General features: G+C 31.5%; 1 protein-coding gene across 1 annotated transcript in view; it reads right to left on the reverse strand.

Annotated features, from left to right (window-relative positions):
* Positions 1-13,891, reverse strand: part of LOC124949979 — an 86,364-nt gene extending 72,473 nt beyond the window's left edge. The window contains exon 1 of the mRNA XM_047495965.1: positions 13,755-13,891. The gene's annotated coding sequence lies outside the window, so the exon portion shown is untranslated. The remainder of the gene's footprint in view (positions 1-13,754) is intronic.
* Positions 13,892-15,786: the final 1,895 nt, after the last annotated feature.

A 15,786-nucleotide genomic window follows, 5' to 3' on the forward strand; every position in this document is an offset into this window, starting at 1 on the left:
AATCCAATCGCATTGTTCGATACGACGTTATTTACAAGGCATTTTTGAAAGTACATAAATGATCAACATGAGGACACTCAATTAATTGATCGAGAAATCGTTTGAACGAATAATACTTACGAAGGTCATTCGTACAAAAAGGACAATTTCAAAATATATCTATGTGCCAATAACAATCCAATTCCAATGATATACGATCGCTCGGTTGATGTTGTAAGTTTATCAAACTTCTTAAATTGATCGTTGTAAAATTCTATTTAGATACATGTAAGATACATACATAACCTTGAAAAGTTGCAATATTATTCGTCAAATACAGAATTAAAAAAAAAAAAAATAAAAAGAAAAAAAAAAAAATTAGAACGCAATTCAGTCCGTCGTTTGATCGAAAATTAGAACAAGCCTTTTTTCGTCGTTCGCGGTGTATTTGATCGAATCATGGAAAAACGTGTTTCGTATCGTCGGTGTGCCATTTTTAGTTATAGAAAAGAAAAAAAAAAAAGAGAGAGAGAGAGAGAAAAAAGTAGAAAAGATCGAACGTATACAAGACACGACGAGATTGTTAAGAAATAAATTATTTATTATTCACTATTGTAATATCGATTATATGTTTCGATGCATAATAAATGTGATTATCTGTTTCGATGTATAATAAATGTTTAGTGCATAAATGTTCTATCATCTAGTCAACGTCAACGTCACAATTCTTCATCTTTAGTCAAGAGCCAAGGTTTGTTTTATTATTGATACGTCATTACTTCTCAACAAGCGATCCGCCTGCCTATCAAAACATTATTTCGATCTATGTAATTACAGGTGACTATGATGTACATATGTAGGTGGTTGGTAATCCGGTATATATAGTAATGTAAGTACGTGACACTATCGAATATCAATCAATATCATTGCTTCATTATTCTCTTGAGAAGATATCTAACATATCTCAATTTGACTTTGCCATTACCAAAATAGTATAATAAAACGTCTTTACGATCTTTTTTAGATCTTGTTTACATCATCAATATTTATCCAATTATAATCAAATATTATCTTTCTTCATTGTGATTTAATCGTATCGATTGAAAATCTAAATGTAAATCTAAAAAATCAATATTGATATAACGTAAGAGAAACTAATTACTAGTTTCTACTATTTATCTCTTTTCGTTTCTCTTTCTTTCTCTTTTTTCGTCTTTTTCGTCCTTTTTTTTTCTTCTTTTTTTTTTCTTTTTCTTTTTTTATTTTACGAAAGAATTTTTATGCGTAAATTATGTCGATCGAATAATATCATGTCTGAAAATAAATTAAAAAAAAAAAAAAATCAATGTTGATGTAACGTAAGAGAAATTTATACTAGCTTCTACTATCTTTCTCTATCTCTCTTTCTATTTTTTCTTTTTTTTTTTTTCGAACAATTTTTTATACGCAATTTATGTCAATCGAATATTTAAAAATAAATGGAAAAACAGTATTGATGAAACGTAAGAGAAAATGTTTCTCTCTCTCTCTTTCTCTCTCTCTCTCTTTTCTTTTTCTTTTTCATTTTCTAAAGTATTTTTATGTGTAATTCATCGAATATTTTAAAATAAATGAAAAAATCAATGCTAATGAAACGTAAGAGAAACTTACTAGTTGCTATTATCTTTTTCTATCACTCTTTCTATTTTTTCTTTTTTTTTTTCTTTTTCTTCTTTTTTTCGAACAAATTTTTATGCGTAATTTATGTCAATCGAATATCTAAAAATAAATGGAAAAAGAGTATTGATGAAACGTAAGAGAAAACGTTTCTCTCTCTCTCTCTCTCTCTCTCTCTCTCTCTCTACTATTCTTTTTCTTTTCCTTTTTTTTTTCTTTTTCTTTTTCTCTCTCTCTCTCTCTCTCTTTCTCGCGTCTAACAAGTACAAGCTTAACGCTCAAACTCTAATACTTATACGCACGTATTTCCATTATGGAAATTTATGTTGATTTTATCCGAACTACTTCGTGGCTGCTCACAGACTCCTGCCCCTTTCGAGGCAAACGCGCTCCCCCATAAGTGAGACATACCGTACAAATAAACAACTTGTATAAATTATTGTAATCTAATCAGACGTAAGAAATACGAGGACATACGTTGCTCCGTTGCATTGATAAAACGAGTAGGCCACTATTAGCAACTATTAGCACGCGCGAGCACCGGTATAAAACGCGTGACCAAGAGACGTTGAAATCGTATCGGTCCCTTCCCCAATCCCTTCACCTCCTTCACCTCTTTTTCCTCGTCCCTATCCCATTACCTCAAGATCCTTAGTTATAAAACTAAAGCTCGAGTTTTTAACTTGAAATTCAATCTAAATCAGGTAACCACATAATTTATTTCATTTATTTACATATCGTCACTTCGCACGTAAGACTCGTGTAGATGAATCTATATAATTACATATTTAACCGATGCAATTTTCATTTCCTGTGTTTATATGAAATGAATGCACGCTGAGTGCACTTCTTACTACCTTTATACGGATGGATATGGTTTTATCTCGAATCTGTTGCAACGACTACGACGATAACGATCGTTTTGACCACGCCAACTGTTGTGTACCTTGTCTATTGTTCGAATCCATCCTTATGATAATTTTCCTACGATCAGGATGATCGTAAGGCTTTCACATGGAATTCGTACAGATTGAATAAAATACATTTATATAGATAATTTTTGATGCCTCTTAGATTTATGGACGCGTTCGTGCTTTTTTTTTTTTTTTTTTTTATCTTATTTATATGGCATCTTTAAATTTCGAAATTATTCGTCGTATACATGTTATTCGTTAAAGAATTTATTAGCAAGAGAAGAAGGAAAAAAAAAAGAAAGAAAAAGAAGAGAGAGAGAGAGAGAGAGAGAGAGAGAGAAAAGAGGTCCCTCATTAAATTATATATCGAAAGAGTAATATGAGAATTATTTAAGTGAAAATGTGTAATAGTCTTTAACGATGTAATCGTAAAAGTCTTAGGTACATCACGTTATTTCTTCTATACGTAAAATTAATGATACGTGCAAAAGAATCTTTTCCTTTTGCTCCATAGTTAAAGATATATTATTCTTACCGAACGTTTCTCGCATTAAAACTGTCTAACAACGACGTATTGGTAAAAGACAATGATTGTTTTACCGGGTATAACAACAATGATGTTTTACCAAGTATAACAACAATGATATTTTACCAGATGTAACGACAACGAATACAAACGAATAAATTTACTTGAATTATTGACAAGCGATAAATATTTCATTGAGAGATCTCTTGTTAAATACTTACAAACGTGTAATTCTTTTATGTTTAACAACGTTTATAACTTTTATTAATCGACATCAATGTACGATATATTTAGGAATGATCCATCTTTCAAAAACACTTCTGCGATCTCTTGATCGTTTACTATATAAAACTCGATCGATATTTTCTCTATAAACTTAGCTTTTGTTTTTCTTTTTTCTTTTTGTTTTGTTTTTTCTCCCTTCTGTTTTTTCTTCTTCTTCTTCTTTTTCTTTTCTTTTTTTTTTTTTTTTTCTTTTTTCTTTTTAACGATAAAAAAAAACACACACACATACACACATAATTCGCTTACCCGCTGAGTTAAAATTACAGTGAAAGTTCATGAGGAATTCGACTGTGCAAAACGTGGAGAGGATAAATTTAATCGATAGAAAAAAAGAATATATATATATATATAAAAACAAGAGATACATGCGGAACATAGAAGCAACCGATGCTAGAATCCTCGTTACTCTAACTATCCTAACGATCAAATATCTAATATCTTTTCATATAAGTATGTATAACGTTACGTATGAAACTATACGTGTACTTCTATGCTTGTTCCGTTTTTTTTTTCTCTTTCCTTTTTTTTTTCTTTTTTTTTTTCTTTTTTAAAAGAAAAAGAGATCGAACTATAGAAGCAAACATGTCCGAGGCTCTTGTAACACACATTGTTTATTCCATCGTGACTATTTCCTCTCTCTCTCTCTCTCTCTCTCTCTCATACACACATAAACACACACACACACTTGTTCATTGAATCTTGCCATTCGATCGCCACTCTCGATCATTCGACAAGAACTAACAATGAGATTGCGATTCTATCGTCCGTCAAATAAAAGAGAGAGAGAGAGAGAGAGAGAGAGAGAGAGAGAGAGAAAGAGAGAGATTTTTTTTATATCACGTTACTCGAACACATTCGATTATTTTAAGATGGTGATGCAAGTATCAAACTTTAAGTTTGAAGTACCTAGACGTTACATTGAATGATAAAAAGGTGATCAACTGTTCGTAAGAAAAATTTAGTAGATACCTGCTAGTGGTATCCCATTCCAAAAAAAAAAAAAAAAAAAAAAAAAGAAAAGAAAAAATTCGTTGGACTACGTATAAATACTTTTTATATCCGTTTGTCATTGATATTTTTGTAACCAAAAGATTGAATATCGTACGTTTACGGGTCATGGATATTACCTCGTCGTCGTAATCGGCAAGATGAGTTCTCGACTTTCTTCGAAGCACACGAGAAGTTATATCTCACTGAGAGCCACTTCGGTATCGTAATATTGACAAAGATTAGATGTTTCTAACACCTTAACGTTTGTCTTCTTGCAATATCTAATAATTTCAGGAAACTTGTAGAAAAATATTTTCCGACGGAAAAATCATCATTAAATTGTAAACAGAAATAGAAACAAAAGTATAATTACAAAAAAAAAAGTTCGAAGGAGAAAGAAAAAAAGATCGTCGTTTGAATATTCTCATTATTGTTATCTAAACGTGATATACGTTTTAATCGAACAACTTGTCCTGTATATATGTGTATGTGTGTGTGTGTGTCTGTCTGTATGTATGTATATATGTATATATGTGAGAGAATACAGATCCCCCAGTCACGTGACTAATGCAACGAGACTATGGATCTTGCGCGATCGAGGAAGATTCACGAGGCTTTATCTATACGCCATTAAATCACCATCGTGGATCCGGTCTTGAATAGGTCAATGCACATCTCTCCCATCATTGTAGACTTTATCTCGTGAGCCTGTACGGACCATAGGAGTACCGGTAAGCCAGTGTATTAATGGCACGCTGTGTCACCGCGTTTGTGTATACCTATAACTACCTGCATCGTATCTCTCTACATTCTAACTTCCAGGATAACACAAGCTGATTATATTCTCGCGGATTCGTGCATTTACGGTTGACCTGTTACACGTATAGATATCTAAGATATATCTATATCTACCGAGTTCTCCGTGTGAACTTTTTCTTTTTTTTTCTTTCTTCTTCTTCTTCTTTTTCTTCTTGTTCTTCTTCTCAACGAGTTCACACACAATTGTGATAAATGTTGAAAACGCGATACTTATATTTATTTGTTTCGCAGATAAAATTCTTAGAAGACGGAATTTAAATGGGATATAATGTTGTATACTACGTGGTATTTAATTTATTTAATTACCAAATTCGTGAATCAATTTACGATCGATCAAAGAAAACGGTCTGTTAATATTTATGAGACAATAGTACGAGTCGTTAAAGTCAATGTTTTACTATCGGTCATGTTACTGTTGGGAGTTGGAGAAACGTCGAACGTAATGAATGTAATTACAAGGGTTAACAATGTGTAAGGGAAGAATTTTATTTGTCAAGTGACACGATATATATATATATATATATGTGTGTGTTACGTACCGTACGATTGAAATAAACGATTGAAATTCACGAAAGACAAGTATTTTCTTACGTGAGAGTGACTATAAAAGCGAGGAAATCGTTTTGAAGAATCGATTATTTTCGCTCTCGTGTACATTTTTTTTTTTTTTTTTTTATATATATATATATATATCTTTGCGTACGTACTAACTTCAATTTCGCTTACGATTTCACGCAAATAATCGATAAAATTATTACGAGTAATTCAACGACCGGTAGTAGCACAAATTTCATTGGTCGTCGTCATGTCGACAAATACAACGACGGGTTCTACTTCCTAGTTTCTCCTTTCGAAATATCGATGTTTTCGAATATTTCTAATTTACTGTATAAAAGGTACTTCTATATGAACGAACGAGTATCGACTATCTATAATCGAGGAAGAAAAAGTGAAGTAGGAGAGGGGGAAGTAGTAGGAGGATGAGGATCGACGAACGTGCCCTTGCATTCTCGGCCCAAATGCCAAGACGCTCCCACTTCTTCTTCATCATCTCCTTCTTCTTCTTCTTCTTTTTCTTCTTTTTCTTCTTCTTTTTCTTCTTCTTCTCTTTCGAAGAGATGAATCTCAAACGCGACACCGATAATCATGCCACGTGCTTCAACAGCATCCAGAAAGAATGTCTAAAGGCATTATAGCGTAACTCGTTTATTACCTTCTATCTCTTTGGCATAAGTGTGTGGATAATAGTGATCACGTGCAAGTCTCGTTTTTAAAATAAGCGTGTTAGTAGTTTGAAAATTAAAAAAAAAAAAAAAAGAAAAAAAAAAGAAAGAAAGAAAAAAAAGAGAAAAAGAAGAAAAAGATAAGGGAAAAGAAAAGGAAAAAAAAAAGAAATGAATAAAAATGAAAAAGGAAATAACAGATATACAGATTATATTATCGATAATTTCGATGATACAGACTCGCTAGTCGATATTTAATTCGAACGGCACCTCGCAATCTTCTTGTTAGACATTATTAAATCTGATCGAGTAATATCGTCGATCGCTCATGATCTAAAGTATCACGTAATAATCTTTAATGATCGAGCTTTAATGTCGTTCCTATCGAATAACCTCGTGATCATAACACGCGATTCGATGAGAAGGACTAGGCTGATATAAACTAGTCAATCTGATGAACCGTTTCAACTCGTTCGATCGCGTTCGCCTATTAAGCAGCTAATACGGGAAGACTTGGTTGTCCTTAATGAGAAGAGATCGTGCGGTAACGATCGTACGTGGTTTGAGTGCGGATTCTTAACGGTGTGCGAATGTGTAAGTATGCAAGCTCCGAAGCTCTTCTCTTTTCCTTCCATGTTTCTTGCCCTACGTTGCTATAAATCCTCCTCGAGAGGGAGGAAAAAGCGATGCCGGAGAGAAATCGATGACAGACGGTAGAATACGTGAGGATAGTGCAGATCGATCGAGTATCAACGATCGAAAAGATATCGATGCAATTCTTCTCGGCATTTAGGGAACCTTTCAACTACATGGCGCACCCTATTTCAATAGGCGCTCCTTCAAAATCTCAAACACCAATGATATTTCTTTTCGAATTAAATAATATTACGAAATAATTTTATATATTTCTTATTTTCAAACGTAATATTTATTTTCATGTTACGATTTGTCGATATGAAAAAGTAGAATTGCTGCAAGATGTTACATGTCTTGTGACGCTTTATTATTAATCGTTTAAAAAGAAGAGAAAAAAGAAAAAGAGAGAGAAAAAGTGAGAGAGAGAGAGAGAGAGAGAGAGAGAGAGAGATTGTTGAGAAGTGAACACTGACGACAAAATAATGAGTGCTTAGTATTCTCGATTCATTTTAATCTCTTGGCAATCGAGATGGGCACAAGGGATGAGCGATTGATTCGAGCTACGAAACAAAAGCCCACGCCTTCGAGGATTAATCGTTTGATTACTCAAGTAAAGCTGTCTTTAACTGCTTGACGCAAAGAAGATTGATGTTCCGATATATCCGTGACTCTCGATTTCTCGCGTGGGATATTTTCATTTTTGTGACTTTCCATTTGAGATATTTTCGATCGTACGAATATTAAACGAAAATCTTTATTTCGAGAGTTTTGATTACGTCCATCGATGGATCTCAATGTTATTCCTTTTTTTTTTCTCTCTCATATATTTTTTATTTGTTTCGTTATATTTGTGCCGTCCTTCCTTTCTATCTCAGTTTTTACTTCGAATGTCCGTTTTAACGATTCACCATCTCTCGATCGGATACGACGAACAGGCTTCTTGTTCGATCGACAAAAATTTGTCGAACGACCGCTTCCATTTCTATCGATCTTCCTTGATGCTTTAATAATTTTCTTGCTCTCGTATATCTCGAGGAGTAACGATAATGAGGATTAAAAAAAAAAAAAAAAAAAAAAAAAAAAAGAAAAAAAAGAACTCCCTAGAACGTTTTTCACCGTACGGGTTTATCATTATCTTCTTGAAATCAAGTCGTAAAGTTTCTATTAATTCTAAACCGCTTAATTTACAAAGACAGGGCATACGTATTGCGTTATAAGGATTCGCTAGTTCTGTTGTATTCAAGAGGAATATTTTTCTTAAAAAATATCATTAAGAAATTCTAATAACTTTTTGTACATTTATGTTCCTTTGATGGAAAATTGAATTTGTTGGGGAGAAAAAATTTTGTTTAAGACACGAGACAACGAAATGAACAATTCCTTAAATTATATTATTTAATAAATGATAGTTTTCTTTCTTCCTTTTCTTCTTTTTCTTTCTTTCTTTCTTTCTTTCTTTCTTTCTTTTTTTTTTTTTTTCCCCCTTTAAATGTATTCACATATTCTCAATCATGAATCATTCATTGGACAATCAGTTTTATTCGATCCTATTATAGTGAGTACATTGACGTATCTTTATAATTCCAAGACCTACAGTTAAGTTACTTTTTTTCCTACCACACATATGATTTATCTTCGCGATATGTGACAATCCATAAAGTCATTATTCACTGAATGCAAAAGATAAAGTAAAATCGCTTATTCTTCTATCTCTTATAATCTTTCGAAAGACATTGTGTGACTTTTATTTCATTAATCATACTTAGATTATTTAGGATTAATTAAGTTTTCTTATTCCGGACGTTTATTATATTACTAGATTTGTCCATAGAGCATCGTCAAAGCGTTAGAAAAATTTTCCAAGGAAAGGAATGTTAAATTAATTTATTTAATATACAATAATGAACGTTTGAATTTTATTATACTCGATATGAATACATTATATACATAAACAAATAAAATATCATTGGTCATGTATCATTAATCAATGATTTCATGATAAATAAATCGAATTAATTTTTAACGATAAACGTGCAAACATGGGGCAAGAGAGCAATAAAAATATATATATATATATATATGAGGATTTATTTAATATATACGCGTTGCGTCAATAAACGGTGAGTAATTAATCGATAATAATTATAATTAGGAGAAACTTTTCCTTGATGAAAGAGGAAGGGTCGCAATTTTCATTTGAGATTCCTGACCTCGCGGATTATAACGTTAGCCACTTAACCACATTGGAACTCGACTCGCGACCACTACTACCGGTTGCGTTTTCTCGATTTCTGGATTCCAGAGCCCGTCGTCGGTAGTGTGATGGCGGCGGTACAACGTTTATTCTTCTTACGTACCTATTCCGACACGAAAGTAATTGCGAAATCAAGCTCGGTGACATAAGAGTCGATCTGTCTTTTATCTTCCTCTTGTTTTTATTACGCATTGTATTTACTTGCTGTGAGAATGAACGTCTACAATACTATAGAAAAATCTAATTACGTTTTATCAATGTTTTGTAATCTATGATTATTGATCGAACTAGAATCAAAGAATAAAAAGTCTTTACTTCTTCTTAAATTGACTGTCATCGATATTTAGATTAGAAATCGAGATTATGAATTTTTTCGATTACTTTCAGATCAAAGAAATGATCTATTATGTAGTTTTATTCGATCACGAGTATCGTTAAGAAGACAGGCGAATTTCAAAATTATGGGGCTAGTCCTAAAGATTTATGCGAACGAGATCGATAGAATGATTCTTCTCGATTCTCTCTCTAAAGTTATTTGATTCCTTTAAATATAGTTCTATTCTAAGTTGCGACTTCTTCTTCTTCTTCTTCGAAAGGGAGAGAGAAAGAGAGATGGAGAAAGAATATCTTACTCGTCGACGAGGGAACGTCGGTGAATTAGCTTTCTCGTATTTAGAAGCAGGAAGAAGTCTCAGTGAGATTATCGCATAGTCGTTCTCTTTGCATCAAGTGTTTCCGTATACTCACGTCTTCTTTTACGTACTGAAAATATCTCGATGCGAATAATAGAAAATTATTCTCGCGAAGTTTCACGTTTCCAATTCGCGTACTTTTAATATTCTACTTTTTATTTATTTATTTATTTATTTTTTTTTTTTTTTTTTTTTTTTTTTTTTTTTATAAACACGCGAATTGAGAGAAAAAAAAAAGAAACAGGAAAATCATTCACATACATTCATAAAACTCGAAATATAAATCGAATGTAAAACTATAGTATATTTAAGTAAGCAATAGAAGTTATAGTTATTGCAAACGTGATACTCATAAAGAGCGAAGGTAAAATGCCTCTGAGCGATTTCTTTATGTCGATAATACAAGAATCATTATGAGATTTGCGTATATCGAAAGCAGTATTAGTTTGGGATGAACCCTTGTAAATCGTACGTCTTATTCGATTTGAAAATAATTTCGATTCATCTTATCGTGTCTTTTTTCTGAATATTATCGTTGACGTTCTTCTCGTTTTCGAAGATGACGAGAATGAAACGCGGTCATGGTCGATAGAATAATCGTCCACCTTATGAAGAAAAATCATGCATGTCATCGACGCACCGTGACCCTCTTTCTCTCTCTCTTTCTCTTTCTTTTTATGTTCGCTTACGTCAACCAACGTCTTCGATAGTTCGATGAAATTCAGTATTTATGATTGAAACGTATGTATCTACGTATACATGTACGTACTTATTCTCATTTCCTTTCTCGCAATCACGAAAATAATATCCTTTGGTTACGATTATCGAATGACCTTCCGACTAGATCGATGAGTCAGAATAAAATCTTGACGAATCCATCGTAAACTTTTCTATTCGTAAGTCTATCTTTCTCACGGTAGATATATCCTTATAAATCGTTAGAAATCTCAAGGAGATGTTTAACAATGATCGATCCACACTTACGTGCCGAAGATCATCGGGATTCGTATACGATACAAACACAAACAACTTGTGAATATCTAATTATTATTCCTCAAAGTATAGACGATAGAAAGATATATAGAAATATCTATGCGGACATACTACGCACACAACGATAATATCGAAGAAAGATATGCTATCCATAGTCGTGCAATCATCCACAAAGTATAATCCTCGACGTGAAAAGAGGGCGAACAAAGAGCCTGGCATTTGAATGCCAACGATTGCTAAGTTCTTGCACGAGTTCAACATTGCTGTTGCTAGCAACGAGACTTCGTGATCCTGAAACGAACGAAATCTCTCGATCTTAGATCTCTTTCATCGTTTACGCCCTACTTCGAGAAATGATCGAATACAAAATCTTGCAATTTTTGAAATTAAAATATTGGATATTACGATGATAGAATTTTGAATAAATCTGACTTCCTTTAAAATAAATATATATATATATATATATATATATATAAATTTTAAAGACTATTTAAAATTGTTAGACGATGAGTGTTAATAAGCGTGGAAAATAATTAATGACGTAAAAATGATTCGAGACTTGATTTATGAAATTACTATATATACTATCTTGAAATTATTAACGACGATCGACGATCTACCCGATGATATCATTGTTTGATCTACGATAAAAAAGTGATCTTCGAAAGCTTACGCACGAGAAAAGATGCAACATGTATTAGTATATTTAGAAAATTAATATATCTCAAATGATATATAACGTTTAACGAAGAAAAGATAATTTTATGTTATATGATATTATTAACGTTGAATTGAAATATTTAACAATCCGTAAATAATACGAGAGAATTTATATAGACTTACATACATATTTTCTAATACTCAAAGACACCGAAAGATCATTTATTGTTATCTATTCTATCCTACGTTGTGACTCGAAACGTTCAACATGCAAATAACTATATAATACGCTATCTCTTTTAATGAGTCGCATTAATTCGTTCTCTCTAGCGGCTTGGTAATACCTTAGCAAGCGGTTTTTTTTTTCTTTTTTTTTTTTTTTTAACTCGTTTAATGAGCAGTTAGCGCCATGAAATTATAGCAACAGAGCTCAGACCAGGAAGTGCGATCCGTAGATTATCCCACCGCTTACGATCTTAACCAAATTACAAGACAAAAAGCGCGGTAAGTGTTACGACGTAAAAATACGTTTTACGCCGTCCTGTCCTCTTTTCATTTTCAGCTAGATACTCGGTGAACACCTTGCTTTTAGAAATTTATTACGGTTTTTACATTCCAACGACGAATGTAATTGCGACAAATACAAAAAAAAAAAAAAAAAAAAAAAAAAAAAAGAAGACAGAGAAACAAAAAAGATTAAAAAAAAAAAAGAAAAAGAAAGAAAAATAAAAGAAAAGGAAGAAAAAAAGAAAAAGAAAAAAGAATATCACCGAAAGTAAACATTCGCCGACGCATAAGAAAGTAAAAGAAATTTAATAGCTATCTGCCGATTCGGTAAAAAAAAAAAAAAAAAAAAAAAAAAAAAGAGAGAAAAGAAAAAAAAATTACTATTTTTTTGTTCGATTTTATTACTACCATTATTACCATGAAAATGGATATGGAAATGTTGAACGAATTAATGGGAATATTTATAATGTTGCAATTTCTATGATAATCATTGAAGGATAAAAGAAATAGATAAATAATATATAGATTGTGAAATTTGTAGAAAAAGTTAAAACGTATCGATAACTCGACGTATCGTTTTGTACGCATTGAATGTATTGATATTTATGCATTTATTCGTTTATGTGAATGTTTATTCGTATTTGTATATATATGTACGTATTTATATATACGCGCTTTTACCGGGATGTCTATTGCCATTATCGTTTATCTCGTCTTTTATACTTTCACGTGGTAGGAAGGAATGTCGATTGTAATCGGTCTACAAATGTGTTCTTACGGAAACTAATACTATTGCGAGGAATAGGACGATGCGTACGATATTTTAACTCGCTTGACCACTCAGCTTTGCCTGCAATTATCATCAATTTAATTAGTTTCCCTTCTGTAAGATTAATTAGTTTAATCGGCTAGTTGAATCTCAAAGGCGAGAAGAAAAAAATAAAAAAAAAAAAGAGTTTTACATTTCCTCGAATTTGATCTTCCTCCTCGATCTCGAGTCAATGTTTCGAGATATCTCTCGAGATTACGAAATCATGTCTGGAAAAAAAAAAACAAAAAAAAAAAAAAAAGATTTCCGCAAACTTTCGACTATGGCAACATTGATGGTGATATTAAAGACATCATTTCTGAATATCCATAAGGTTTCGATAAGATAATAGTTAATTAAATGCGTGGGCAAAAAGCAAGAATATAACATATGCGATATGATACATTGGTAATATCGATTTTATTGGTAGATTCGTCGGTGCAAATATTACGTATGAATGAGTTATACCTGAAATTATCATTTCAAGTATCAATTAATATGCGAGACGATCGACGAAGTTGCAAAATTTATATACCGTTATTCGTAAATAATGGGAGAGATTTAATATATAAAGTAAAATCAGAAATTTCTTTTTCGATCGATAATTATTTATACAAACAGATGTTTGTTTACCGTAACTAATAAAACGATGATAACCATCGGCCGAAAATAAATGATAAAATTAATTTAATCGTCATATTCTATCACGAAATTTGTAAATGAAATTGTTGTTGATTTGTTCATTGAATTTCATTATCTCTTTCACTTTAGAACATCTAAATGGGGATTCTATTTTCTTTTTATTCTCTTACCTTATAATCAGTAGAAATATCCACGGGTTTCTTCTTAGACAGATATTTATCCGTGAACGTATATATTTGAAAAGTATTATTCACGTCTTATGTTTTAAAAACCGCTAGGATGGAGAAGTTACGAGTTCTGGATTGTAAGAGAGTAACCACAGTTATTACCACTACTTATAGTTATCGGACAGAGAAATCACCGTATCATACGCATCTACGGATGATTATAATTTTGTTGGATGAGCACGTGGGAAAATGACGAGCGTCATAAATATCGCATTCTTGGCACGAAAACACATTTATTATTTCATAGTGTGGGTACGGAGATTAGCATTAAAATTCTTCATCGCCTGGTTCTAATGATATCGAGCTGTCCAATCATCACAATTTCTTGAATTATTTAACATTTATTTACTATACTCTAATGTATTCTACTGGCGTGTAAAATGTGATAAATATTGAAAAAATTTTAATTTAATATTTCCATATATGTAAATTTCAATGTAGGACTTGTTGTTCGTGCATTAAATTGAGAAAAATGAAATCTCCATTGATTGTCATCGAAATGGTTATTTATCTTTTGTATTCTGATGAGTAAAGATGAAGAAATTCTTACTTTTTATAGTCCACAATTAAATAATCAATAGTTTCATTTATTGTTTAGTAATATAAATAATTTAAAATTTATAATAATAAATTAAAATTTGAAAGGTAATACATTTGTTTAAGCATTACCAATAATTAATATAAAATAAAATTCCATATTTAATATAAAATTCCAATTCTTAAAAATTTTAATCTCGGGATAATGGGTCTTGTGTAATATAAAATATTCTCGGTCTTTTAATTAAATTTCTTTTTAAATTAAATTAAATTAAATATATATATATAAATATAATAAACATAGAGGAACAAAGAGGAACAAACAGAATCAGATAGAATCAACAAGATAAAATATAGGATCATCAGCTCGAGTCAATTTGGCTCTGGATTAAGTCTATAATTACATTAGAGATTTTATTCGAAGTTACGTCCAAGTTTTTATTTGAGTTGTATCATTTTTGTTCTGTTCTGTCCGAACTGATTCTTTATTATTCTATTTTACCGACCTGTCCGATTGATTCCCATTTTACCGACCCAAGCAATTCAGTCGGTAATAATAGATATTTTCTTTTATCGAACGGAATGAATTTATCGGCTATCGGTAATAGTGTAACATAACTTATCGACGGTGGTAATAAAGCTGGAATTACCGACGATAAAATGAAAGAACAAAATTTGAAGAATTATTCAATACATTTTGTATATTAATGAAGATTATAATATTTTAATCGATAATAAAAGATTCTTAGTATGGAACGATTTGGTTTATTCAATGGCTTGCAAGTAAAATTATCGATTGATGGCTGTTGATAAAACAGATGACTCCATACTAATCATTATCAATGAAATGCTTACCAAGGACGAATAAATTTTTATAAAACCTGATAGTATATTATCTGTAGTTAAAGAAAAGTTTAATTCTATTATTGTAGATATCATTTAAATTTTTCGTTTATTTTGCTACACCATTAAGCGACGTAAGATGATATGAAAAGAAAAATATTAATATTACAATTTTAAATTATACAATTTATCTTTTTATCTATTCGAATCTTATTAATTTATTCTATTAATTTGTATTATTGCAATTATTTCTCAATATATCTTACCAGACAACGTATCAATTTGTTATTAAAAACGAAGTGGTTAATTGCAATCCTTAAACACCATAATAGAATAAAATGATTATCTACTGTCCCGAACGATCAGTTTGAAAAGGTACGAAGTTTAATTACGTTGTAATCTTCTCGACGTGCTCCCTTTACAAACCTTCTCTCTTTCTCTCTCTCTCTCTCTCTCTCTCTCTCTCTCTTTCTCTCTCTTAATCACCTATTTCTTATCTTAAGACATAAATCATTACTCCCTTTCGAATTGACCGACAACGAAGGCGAGTAAAATTCGATCGGCAATTAGCCGGAAAATTAAGCGTGAAATGACC

This window comes from Vespa velutina, chromosome 6 (genome assembly GCF_912470025.1).
Source record: "Vespa velutina chromosome 6, iVesVel2.1, whole genome shotgun sequence".
NCBI classification, from domain to species: domain Eukaryota; kingdom Metazoa; phylum Arthropoda; class Insecta; order Hymenoptera; family Vespidae; genus Vespa; species Vespa velutina.